This window comes from Pimephales promelas, chromosome 5, assembly GCF_988280905.1.
Source record: "Pimephales promelas chromosome 5, fPimPro1.hap1.1, whole genome shotgun sequence".
Classification (NCBI taxonomy): Eukaryota; Metazoa; Chordata; class Actinopteri; order Cypriniformes; family Leuciscidae; genus Pimephales; species Pimephales promelas.
The window spans coordinates 20,729,072-20,742,264 of NC_142773.1; the positions used below are offsets into that span (position 1 = coordinate 20,729,072).

The 13,193-nt window shown below is 35.6% G+C and overlaps 1 protein-coding gene across 3 annotated transcripts in view; it reads right to left on the reverse strand.

The window, feature by feature from the left end:
- pard3ab (par-3 family cell polarity regulator alpha, b) overlaps positions 1-13,193 on the reverse strand; it is an 86,433-nt gene that overhangs the window by 70,655 nt on the left and 2,585 nt on the right. The gene's annotated exons all lie outside the window — the stretch shown is intronic.

The window sequence follows — 13,193 nt, forward strand, 5'->3', positions numbered from 1 at the left end:
TAATTATTGTATATATATAAATACACACACATGCTTGTATATATTTAAGAAATATTTTCATGTTACTGTATATAGATTTATATATAATTTATATTATATATAAATTTAAATATTTTACATATAAATAATATTTTTTTCTTAAATATACATGCATGTGTGTATATATATATATATATATATATACAAAATAATTATACACAGTGCACCCACATATATTATGTAAACACAAACTTTTATTTTGGATGCAATTAATCGCGATTAATCTTTTGACAGCCCTAAATATTTTATATAAATAATAGTATACATGGATGTATTTGTAAAAAATATGAATTTAATATTACTTGTATATTGATAATTATTATTACTATTATTACTATTATTACTACTACTATTTAATGAATAAGTATTATTATAATCATATTTTATATAAATAATAAGTATAATGATTACACATTTTCAATAGTAAAAATTTATATTTTATATAAATAATCATTTATTACTATTTTTATTACTATATTTATTTTAAACATTAAATGAGGCATATAACTGCAGTGACCAAAAAAATCATAGAGACCATTATTGATATAATTATAATCCCCAATAATTTATCAACCACCCAGAACTTTGCGCTCATCTGAACAGATCTATCTGGTCATTCCCAAATTTAAATATAAAAAGTTTGGAGGCCGGTCATTTGCTGTCCAGGGCCCTAAACTGTGGAACGCTTTACCAACATTCCTAAGAAGCATCACTGTGCTGGGTGCTTTTAAATCACAGTTAAAAACATATATGTTCAGACAAGCTTTTAACATGTAATCTTCAACTCTGGCTTATTTTTGTGTTTTGTTTTGTTCTTCCCCTTTTTTTTCTGTTGTCTATTGATGCTTTTACTGGAAAGCGCCTTGTGCACCTTTTGGCTGTTGTAAGGCGCTATACAAATAAAATTTGATTGATTGATTGAATAATAATAATCCTCATAATAATATCAACAATTTAAATAAAATTAATACAAATTAACACAAGTAAAAATAATAATAAGTATTGGGCAAAAATCTGTGTAGTGCTGGGTGAGTCAACTTTTTGGTCCATTTTGCTGGAAGAGAATATTTTAAATTCACATCTGAAAAGCTTATGGAGAAAACATGAAAGCCACAAAACTCAATAATTTGATTTGATGAGGTGTTTAAGATGCGGAGAACAGAAATCGTGCACATCTGTAGCACAAATGGCACAGGTGTAATGTGCCAAAGTTTCAGTTTCATCACAGAGTCAAAACCATATACAATAAATAAGTAAACGATTCGTTTTGCTAGCCAATCAAAAGTCATGATGTCACAACGTAACAAGGTTATGAACCAATCAGCGCTGACTCTACCTTCTTAGCCCAGCCCTTTTCCTCCCTGAGTCTCTTCTGCAGAGAGAAGTGGTGCTTCCACATCTCCAAACATCACACTCTATCTTTCTGTGTCCTTCTCCTCATTCCTTCCATCCTCTCAGCTGAGAAGCAGACAGTCCTAAACGAGGACGCGTTCAGTAACGTGAGAAGTTCACTCTCAGAAAGACCCGTACGTGTGTAAGCTGAGAGCATTGTGCCTTTGAAGACAAGTAAGTGTATCTGATACGGGAGAGTCCATGTCTTATTGAGCATCCGAGGAGGAGACACATGTACACAGCAACCGGATATTCAAACTTACTTTACACTGTTTGTGTGGGTGTATATGTGTGTGATGTTTATTAATGCTTTGGTAATGTAATCCCTCACTTATGATGCTAATAAAGCTTCGTAAAATCTCCAGACAGGGAAAGCACACGTCAGCTAACTCAAACAAGGGAACGTCAGTCTCCTCCACCAACAGAGAGCAAAGTGTTTCCATGAGAAAGAGTCTTTATAAAGTCACTCTTTTCAATAAACTGGCTCTCTTTCTGCAGGATACAGGAAATAAGAGTCATTTAACAGTGCAAACTCACACACACTCATGTTCGACTTAATGAGTGTTTACTCTAGAGAGGCATGCGGGCGCCTGAAATATTTCAGAATGCGTCTTTACCGTTGTTTGTCACATTTTGAAACAAAAAATGCCATGTATTTCGCAGAGTTATGACAACAGGCAGCATATGATTATATATATATATATATATATATATATATATATTTATATACAGTATATACATACAATCAAATACACAGGGCTGTGCGATTAATGGAAATCATAATAAAAACAAGATGTAAAAGCATGACTTTTCTGTCAGTGCTTTCTCACCTTAATCTAGTGCGAGAACAGAAAAGAGTGGGTTTACTGTTACCACATGGAGGAAAGCACAGAAACAGGGAAGGTGAATTCAGGACAGGATAAGGACTTGGCCAAAAATAACTAATATGCGTGGTTTGGGAATATTTTGGATACAGGAGAGATGATGTAGTATCATCCCAGTGCCAGGTAACATGCAGGATCTGTCGTTGAAGCAAAACAGAGAAGGGCCCGTTCAGACAGAACGCATTGTTGCGCTTAAAAACACGAGACGAAAAGAAGAACTTCTTTTACAGCCGCGGAGAACACAGCGTAACTGTGAGTGATGTCAGTCTAGCGTGTTTACAAAGGCACATTCGGAACCAAAAATTGATAATACAGGCATTTGTAAACTGAAAAACAGAAGAAAAAAATAGTTAATAGTAGGCATTAATAAACAAATATCATCAAAAAGTAGTAGTAGTAAATGCCTTAATTTGATTCTTTGACGTGATCCTATAACGTTCAATTAGAAATTCTATACAAGATTCAAATAAAATTGACTGGAGATTGATTTGAATCATTTAAAAAAAAGATTCATTTTAATAAGATTCAACAGGAAAGGAGATTTGAGAAGAGATTCATTTTAGTTGCAGATTTGATTCAGGAAAAAAACTTTCAACTGATAAACTTAAATTTAAGAATATATTTCATGAGATTCGAGAAGTGATGGGTCTAATCCCAGCGATGTACTAAAAACAGAAACGCTTTTCATTTGAGTTTGACAACATTGTTGAAACTATCCCCATTCACACGGATCCACGAAAATGGCTAAAAATGCTGTATTATTCATGCCAGGCCAGTAGGTGATGATGTCACTGTAATGAAACACTAGTCTGAACATGTAATACGCATGCCCATGCCATCAACGTTTTCACAAACTCACGTTTTTGTAGTTTACATGGAGCAGATAATGGAAACGCTTGCAAAAACCTGCACTTTGACACTCATTTTCCCCCAAAAAAACTGCTGTCTGTCGTGTAAATTAACTGCCAAAACGCATTAAAAGGTTTTCCATATGTAGTTGAAAGCAATTCAACTAACTCCCTCATAAAAAAATTAAATAATTAAATAAAGTACAGTCCAATGGTCATTGCAGGACAGAGAGAATCTCTTTCAGCTTCAGTCTATATACGTGGCTGGAATTAGTTGTTCCGATCGGGGGGGAAATTAAAAGCATAAATATCAAGATTACACACTGAATATTGTGAAAACGCAATTAATCCCAAACCTGCACTTAAAAATAAAGGTTCTTTATAGGCATCTATGGTTCCACGAAGAACCTTTAACATCCACGACGGCACTTTTCCATTCCACAAAGCATTCTTTATAGTGGATAGAGGTCCTTTACACAAATACAAAAAGGGATCTTTTCAGAATTGATCACTGAAAGGATTTTTTTGGGGGGAACCAATGATACTTCTTTTGCATCACTGCAAACAAAAACCTTTTTGGAAGCTTTATTTTTAAGAGTGTACAATAAAATCTGTAGTAAAGTATTTCCCATCATCATCATAATAATGAATATACCACCTTGTGTTTGCAGGTTCAGTTTAATAATAAAATAAATTGTGTCCTTGTTATCTTGATTTGGGTGTTTTTTCACAGTGAATCCTTTAAACAATTAATTAAACTTACCAACCAAGGCTTAAAACACCTTGAAAATCGCTTTCGGATCTCTGAACCTTTGGCCCACTCTCCCCGTCATACACCAGCACAGTGAAGCAAATCCCTGTAGCACAGCTGCACTCTTACATAACCCACACACAATGTGTCTGATGTTTTCACATTTCTGCATTTTATTCTTTCATTCCGTCTTTCTTTGTTCAATGTTTTAGAACAGATGACAATGAATGAACCCATAAACTCGCTCTCCATCCGAGCTGCTCTTACCCAGAACGCACATACACACACAGTCAAACTCATTTCAGCTAGACTCAATTAAGTCACATCCATTAATGCCTCGTCTAAGTCAGTTAAAAATAGAACGTCCGTTAACACTCATCTGTCTTCAGCTGGATCCGCAGGCAGAAGGACAGACTCACAGAATGGCTGTTAACCTTGTAAAACCAGTCACAGGCTCAGCACAGAAACATCAGTCCAGCAGAGGGACAGCTCAATCAAAAATGATAAATCTGTCATTATCTAAATAGGTTGAACAAAACACAAATGACTTTTTTTTCTCCCATGGAACACAAAATGGCATGTAAGAATATCCCAGTCACTTAAAGTGGTTCACTTTTAAAAAAACTTTTGCTGATAATTTACTCACCACCGTGTCCTCCAAGATGTCCATGTCTTTCTTTCTTCAGTCGAAAAGAAATTAAGATTTTTGATGAAAACATTCCAGGATTTCTCCATATAATGGACTTCAATGGGAACCAAACGGTTCAACGTCCAAATGAGAGTTTCAGTGCAAACTGCAAACTGTTGAAAGGGCTTTAAACAATTCCAGACGATGAAAAAGGGTCTTATCAAGCCAAACGATCGCTCATTTAAAAAATAAATAACAAAGTTTAAGTTTTATAAGCTCAAATGCTCGCCTTGCTCTGTTCTGTGATGCGCGTTTCATTACTCTCCTGTTCGAACTCGTTTATCAAAATGAACGAATCTTTTCCCGAGTCAATTCGTTCATTTTGTTTGTTGAATGAGCCAAATGACACGAAAAAAGATTTGTTAATTTTGATGAACGAGTTCGAACAGGAGAGCCACGAACATGCATCACAGAACAGAGCAAGGCGAGCATTTGAGCACATAAAACTTAAACTTTATTTATTTATTTTTTTAATGAGTGATTGTTTCGCTTGATAATACCCTTATTCATCGTCTGGAATCGTTTAAAGCCCTTTCAACAGTTTACAGTTTGCACTGAAACTGTCTTTTTGGACCTTGAAACGTTTGGTTCCCATTAAAGTGCATTATATGGAGAAAATCCTGGAATGTTTTCATCAAAAACCTTAATTTATTTTCAACTGAAGAAAGAAAGACATGGAAATCTTGGAGGACATGAGGGTGAGTAAATTATCAGCAAATTTTTTTTTTAAAAAGTGAACTACTGCTTTAATAAATGTGAATGAGGAGTGGGAATGTCAAGCTTCAAAAAAAGACCCAAGAGCACCTTATTAGCCATTGAATTATGCGTTATTGTTACATTTTGTGTGAAGAAGAAAATTCAAGTCGTTATTTACTGAAAATCTTGATCAAGCACAGTCATTTTTTGCAAAAACTTCATTAGTAGCAAAACAAGGACACTCGCAATTGGTGTAAATATTTTCATCAAATAAACATTTCAAAAGCCTACGGTATATTTCACCGTACAGACAAACCGATAAAAAAATCTTCACAATTTTGTCAACAAAAATTAAAAATAAACACTAAAAACTAAAAGCAATTGTTTTAAAAGTGAATTTAGACATCGCAATATTATATTGTACAGTATGAAAAATGAACATTAATTTTGAGATCTGCAAATTATTTGTGTTTTTAAAACTTCAAATAAGCAGCAGATGACAAAAAAAGTCATCTACATGTAAAAACATGGAGGGAAACATTGAGCTCGCACAATTAAATCAACTGACATGGCATCCCGATTCAAAAAGTATCTGAAGAGCATACCAATATAAACGAAGGTTTCATATAAAAAACAGAAAAATGGGATAAACCTGGGACATACAAGTGCCCCTAAAGCTGACGAAACACCTGTATATACACTGAATCCTGTATGTTTATACAAACACTTGAAGCTGCTTATAGCAGAAATCTGCCGTCTTTGACTATTCCAGCGACATTAGAGCTGATGTTTTAAATATCGTGACAAAGATCTTACAGACACGACCATATAAAGACACAATCCCTCCACCTCTCCCTCTCTCTCGCGCACACACACACACAGCGGGAGATTCACACAAATGCAAAAACTGTGCTGCTAAAAGCCGTCTCCTGAGGAATAAGTCCTTGGTGAGCTTCATGCAGCCTGAAATACCCCTCTGTGGATCTCATGCTATTCAGAATAGCTTGGCACCCAGATAAACAACTTGCACAAACACACACACACACTGTTCACTTGTATGGACAGGCTTTGCCACTCTTTTGGGGACAAAGCTCTGAATATTTACCCAAAAGAACAGCATAAACAGTCAAAACTAATAACAAATGTTCATAATCGGACAAAATAAAGCCTTGTTTTATATCTGCAAATTACAATAAGCGTTTTAGTTATAGTCAGTTCACACTGATACATACTAACACCATAATATGTTAGTAATCCTAGCTTATTGCAAAAAAAATGGAAATGGGAATTACTGGCAATAACATACAGTATATTAAAAGTAATATGTGTATTTCCTAAACAGAAGGTGCAGGGTCCTTCTGACATTTACACCTAAACAGACACTGAATGTTTGACAACTAACCAACTGAATCACGTGGGTCAGTGCTGCCCATCGATAATGTGTGACTGTCCCTTTAAGAAGCATTGAACCAATGAACTCATTCGTGTATATGACCCACAGCGGTACTGAGAACTTTACACCACAGTTGTGTCCACACTGTTATTTTACAGGCATTTGCATTTTCATTTATGTCAGTTGTTTTCTGTGGGGTTTACTACACAATTTTACAATTGTGACTTGCAGTAATATCAAGAATGCCCTGAAGTACAGAAAGAGGATCCATACATGTCACAACTCTGTCCATAAATTCACCCAATTCTTCACATTAGATCGGAGATGATCTTTCTGTAAATGTACCAAAAATGTACCTATACGTCAATGTTTTGAAAGTTTTGTAGCACAGGCCACAGAATTGTAGTAAAGTCTGTTACCGTCTCTGAAAACAACCACAAATAGTTCATCAGTTCAAAATGTACAGAAACTGAAACAATATAATGTTCCACAGAGGGCACACAAAATACAAATAACAAGAAAAGTTTTTTCAAACAACATTTTTTATTTATTTAACTAAACCCCTGGTCAGAGCCTGACTCCACCCACTGGTAATATTTCAAAAATGCTGAAAAAGTGGCCACACCCCAGTGGAGATTATAGCTCGTCAAGTGTTGAAAATTGTATATAGTGTTTGAACAAACGTGTCAGAAAAAGTACACTTTCCACACGGTCCCTTACTCGCGTCTCCGTCAAGAGCAAGCTTTCCCGGCGAAACTCACATTGCGGCGGCTTTTGAGGGACAGTGCTTATTATATAGAGCGAAGTCATATTTGGCTAAGTCGTTTAGGAGGTAATTGCCATTTTTCAATGAATGTCTGGTGAATATCAAAAACAAAACTAACTTTTCCCCGCTTAGAAGCTGCGTGGAGTGTACACAACACACACAACACAATATAACTATATTGTACATGCTACAGAAAACATAACAGCAAACATTATTAATATTACTTACAGATTGTGATTCGAAGGAGGACGAACCTGATCCACATACACTGGATTGCAAATATTACTCGAACTCTGACCACTGATTCTTCACATGCTCGTCCCTGGACAATGGAAACAAGTGGCTGAACTGTCTTTGCAATGTAAAACACAGCGTCTTCTCGACATGATGCGATTCAGCTGAAGTATTTGAATGTGTTCTAGACGTCACTTCAAGTCTGCGCGCGCAGTTGTTGGGAGCGGCCAATGACCTATCTACGTCACGACGAAACTGCTAATGACTTGTTTCAAAAACAATTCATTTCATAGACTCAGAGTCGACTCTCACTTTTGAAAGACAATAACTTTATATACGGTGCACTTTCAGATATAAATCTTTGTTTTCATTCCCTTAGAGCTATATTCCACACTACATGAACAGTCATTGTCAAAAATCCATGATAGGTGCTCTTTAACATTACTGGTTAGGTTTAGGTGCAAGTACTTATTTTTAAACGCAAAAAAGCATTACCTGGACATTTTCTTTCCAAACTGCCACAATACGTAGAACAACCAACTTAATAAAATGCTGCCAGATTAACGCTCATTTGTTTAGCATAAAACTGAACATGCTTGTTAGCGCAACACAATATTTAACAGAAATGTTGCCACAGTGTTTTCTGAGCCGAGAGTTACTCCAAAGAAAGTTTAGCAAGAGGCTGAGGGCTTCTTTCCACAGGGAACATACTAACACTGTTTTCCAAAATACATCTAGTACACCAACAGCATCATTCCCTGTGGAGAAATCTAGGATTCAGTAGAAATAGGAGGATCAAACCCCACCCCCACCCCAAACAAGAGGAAGCCAATCACAACTCAAGGTCAAGATTTTCCTACGCCAAAAAACATTACAAAAACAACATTAAAAACATAAACTGACAGCTGTTTTCAATCCACACTTATAGGTTATACTTTAGCCTTTACTTTTTTTCCCCCTTTTATAAAGCAATAAGAACAAATACAAGCTTTGTGGTAAGACAAAACCTCTGGTGGCCTGGAGCACAGAGCCTAGTTGTGTCAGGAGGATTGGGAATCACCTAGAACACCATGCTACTGAGACCTGGGCCTCGTAGGTTACCTGTTAAAGCTGAATGGATGGACGGACTGACATATAGAAACATTTATACAAAATAAATATTTTTACTGTATGCTATTAATAAAATTGATTGTTTCACATCAAATGTCATAGTTTTAGCACTGAACATTGAATAAATATAGCAGTGGTTCAGCAACTTTCTTCAGGGTTTTCATATCACTTTTCTTAAATGAGAGAAGAACATGCTAATTGTGAATAGATAAGATGTCTAAAAAGCACATCTAATAATTTTCATTTCATCTCATAATTTTCAAAACCTTAATTTAATCAATGATTTAAAATCGAATCAATAATATATACATTCCATTCCATTAAATAACATTAAGCAAGTCTCAAGTTTCAAGTTCTCAAAACCAAACCGTTTAAAAAAAAAAGTTGTATAACAAAAATCATAGGGCTACAGAAACTACAGAAACAATTCTTTACATTTTAAATGTTATATCAAATATTAATAGGGATTTGAAACGATTAATCACATCCAAAATAAAAGTTTGTGTTTATATAATATATGAGTGTGTAGTGCGTATAATTATTTTGTATATATAAAAACACACACATGCATGTATATATTTAAGAAACTATATACTTTATATATATTTATACAAAATTAATATTATACATAAATATAAATATTTGATATATTAATAACACATTTTTCTTAAATATATACATGCATATGTGTGTATTTATTTATACAAAATAATTATACACACTATATATCATGTAAACAAAAACTTTTATTTTGGATGCGATTAATCGCGATTTAAACATTTCACAGCCCTAAATATTATGTCCAATTTAAACACAAATTACAATAACATCTTCATACACATACTAAAATGAAGAAATTTATGATGGTGGGTATATAATAAATAAATCACAATTAACAATGAACTCAAAAAAATTAGAGCTCCTCCCAGTCATATTCAGATCACAACTTATTTTTTTATGCATCTGCTTTTGAAACAATTCAGTGGCTTCTGGCTGTGATTACTACATCTATAGGAGTCAAAATCTGCTGAGCGGAAAATAAATGTAACAAATCATGTAAAAAAGATTGTTACAGTATCGATTTTAGATCTAATATTCCAGGGATTAACTATATTTGCTGTTTGGGTGATTATAAAATGTGCTGAAGACTTTAAAAACGCTTCTTGTGTAGTTAGTTCATTAAAAGTATTTTATGGAATTATGAAGTTTATTTGGTGGCCGAGTCATTTGTTGAATTTTGAAAATCAAGGTCGTTTTGATGCACAAAGTTGTTGTTTTTTTATCTAATAAATCACTAATAACAAAAATCTTTTTTAACCCAGGCATGAAAATGCAGATCCTGTTGTAAACAATAGTGAAATCACTTTTAACAACTGTTGTTCCATTAATACCATTCATCAGTTTTTTTCTCATGGACCTTTTCCCACGCTGACCTGAACTCACTTGACTCACTGAATGAGGGAAATATGCCGTACCTCCCTCTGCGTTCACATGTATAGAAATCCAATATTCTACTAAACGCTTGATCAATTTCTGTCTCATTATACATGCATTTCTCAAACAGCATGTCAACAAAAAGATTTCAAGCTAAAAGAAAAAGCACCATAATACAAAAAAGACAGTCAGAAAGAATCCACTTCTATAGGCACAGCTGCTGCATGAATGAACACTTGCGTCCGAAAACCTGCCAACACACAGCAACAGACCAGAGGAGTGATCAGCTGGGATAGCTCAATTTCATATACAAGATTACATTAAATACTCTTGTTTTCAGTTTGACGCCTTTCCATATTTCTTTTGTAAATCTGTTGACATATTTTAGGTCACTGTGATCCAAACAGGGATTATAGGGCCCATCCAATACAGCACACATACACACAGACTAATAATAACCCTTAAAATGTAAAACATACAGAGATTATAAACAGACAGGAATAATGTGTGCTGGTGCTCTGATGGATAATAATCCCAGACAACAAACCGAACCCCACAGTCTCACACAGAACATCTCTGTTTGTGTGTTTGATAAAAAGAGCGGCTGAAAGAAAGAAAGGAAAAAAAAAAAGGCGAGCTGAATGTAGTTAAAGAGTAGCATAGGTATTGGGGGAAAGCAATGAAAAGAGTGACAATATAACAGAACCAAGGACACTGCAGATCACACATTCACAAACACCGTCCCTGTTTCTGCCTGTTTTTCTCTCTCAGAGCACAGACAACGTTTTTAATTATTCACATGACTCTATTTCCTGCATGTGATAAACTAGTACAAATGGACATCAGCATATCAGCTCCATCACAACAGCACTCCACTTCCCTGTAATAAAGCAACATCACACAACGACAATCCACACACCATCACAATTTCAGCTAAATGATCTCAACAACACCCCAAACATGCCACATCATCATACTGACTTTAGTTTCCCCTCATAATAACAACACTCCAAATCAGCATAATATCAGCTAATTATCATAACAACGCTCCACACCTCACACACAAGGGCTCAACGAGAAGGGCTCAATGACCCCCCCCCCCCCCCACACACACACACACACACACACACACACATATATGTATATGTATATAGCATTAAGCTTTGAATTGATAGAAAACCTGCAGTATTTTCGAATTGCCATGCTTTCCACCCTCATATCCCCCTGAGACGAGAGATTGATTGTATTTTTTGTCTGGAAAAAAATCCTTCGATGCCGCAAAAATCTGGGGATTTTTTTTGGCCAGAGGCTGAAGACTACAGCCAATAGGGGCTGTTGCCACATTTTTTCAACCCACCCATAGAGGAGGGTGGGATCTCACTCACAGAATGAACACATAGTGTCAGCCATCTTGTTTTTGGAAGCTAAGCTAGCAGGCTCTTGTTCTGTTGAAAAAGCTGAGTAGAAGGGGTTACAATCCTCTTTTTCCCGGACAGATTTTACTGTCGAGATCGAACAAAATTTCCTGGATTCAACTTTTGCTTTCTGCAGTCGCCATTCATTGTTTACATGCACAGCTTTTGTTTCAATCTAACTGAATTCATTCCGATTGGTGAATCTGAATGTAGTGTTTACATGAACGCTAAACAAGCGATCGGTTGATGTGTGTTTTATCATTGCTAAGAAAATTCCCGCTCCTCCGTTAGAGATACGAGACCGGTGCGTCTCACTGGTGTCGCTCGTTGGTAATCACGCCACCAGCCTCGCGTCATTCTCCCGCGGCCCTCAGCCTCGTCCTGCTCGCCACAGTAAACATAATGAATGGTGACTGTAGAACTCAAAAGCCAAATCCGACATTTTGGACGATTTTGAAACACATTTTTGGGCAAACTCATCATGGCGACTCACTAGTAGCCTAGACTTGTTGTTTAGCTAATGCGCTCTGTTACTGGTAGGCATGGCCTCCTAGGGCAGCGAAGCAAGTGCATTCTGGGAGTTGTTGTCCTTCATCCATATAAGCCAAAAATACATTTTCTGGCTTTCTCAGTCTAGAAAGCTCCAAATTCAAAAATAATGTCACCTTTCTTCTACATAAATGACCCATTTTAAATACACATTCAGAGGTGAATTATCCCTTTAACAAATTAAACCTGATTGTAAAGTGTTAGGCTACCAAAATGATAAAATAATTTACCATTGTATCCATTTCAACCATAGCTTTAATTATAGCCTAGTAGAGCTACAATGTAATCTCAAGACAGCTGTAAATTAAGCATTTTGGCTGGGAAATACAACGATTTATCATTTATGAATCATCCTAACTGATGCGTCTATGACTTTCAGAAATTCTTTATATTTTTGAAAAAGCCTCTTATATAGCCAGCAAGTTATTTTAGCATTGGTGACATTTTTATCAGTGACAATTTTCAATATACTGATCACAATTCCAATTGTTTACGTTTTCAGCCAAGGACAATTGATAGTTGGCTCAAACTTCTCAGAGGCCATCCTTAACTCAGATTTGCCATAACAATAACACTCCATAAGAATTTAATAACTGCTCGTCTCAATAAAACTCTATATCATTATGACAAAACTCTACATCATCACAGCGCAACAGCCAGCAGATGTTCTCTTTAATAGCAAACAAAGTGGCAATAACTTTCATTTAACACTGAATCTTTCACACAAACACACTCACAGATGGCTAGCACTGTAAATACATGTAAACTATTCTGCTCATCCGCTACTAAAGGAGAAAATTATTTATTCATGTGAACAAACATGCTTTTGTCTCTCTCACTCCTGCTTCTTCATATCGAGCTGAATCTCTAGGCCTCGGAACATTTAACTTTAAAATCTGCGTATTGAATGCTATTACACTAAGTGCTGCTGATTCTGAATCCTGATTTCCCACCGGCGCAAATCTGACTTTAAGGTATTCTGGGAGATCAACTA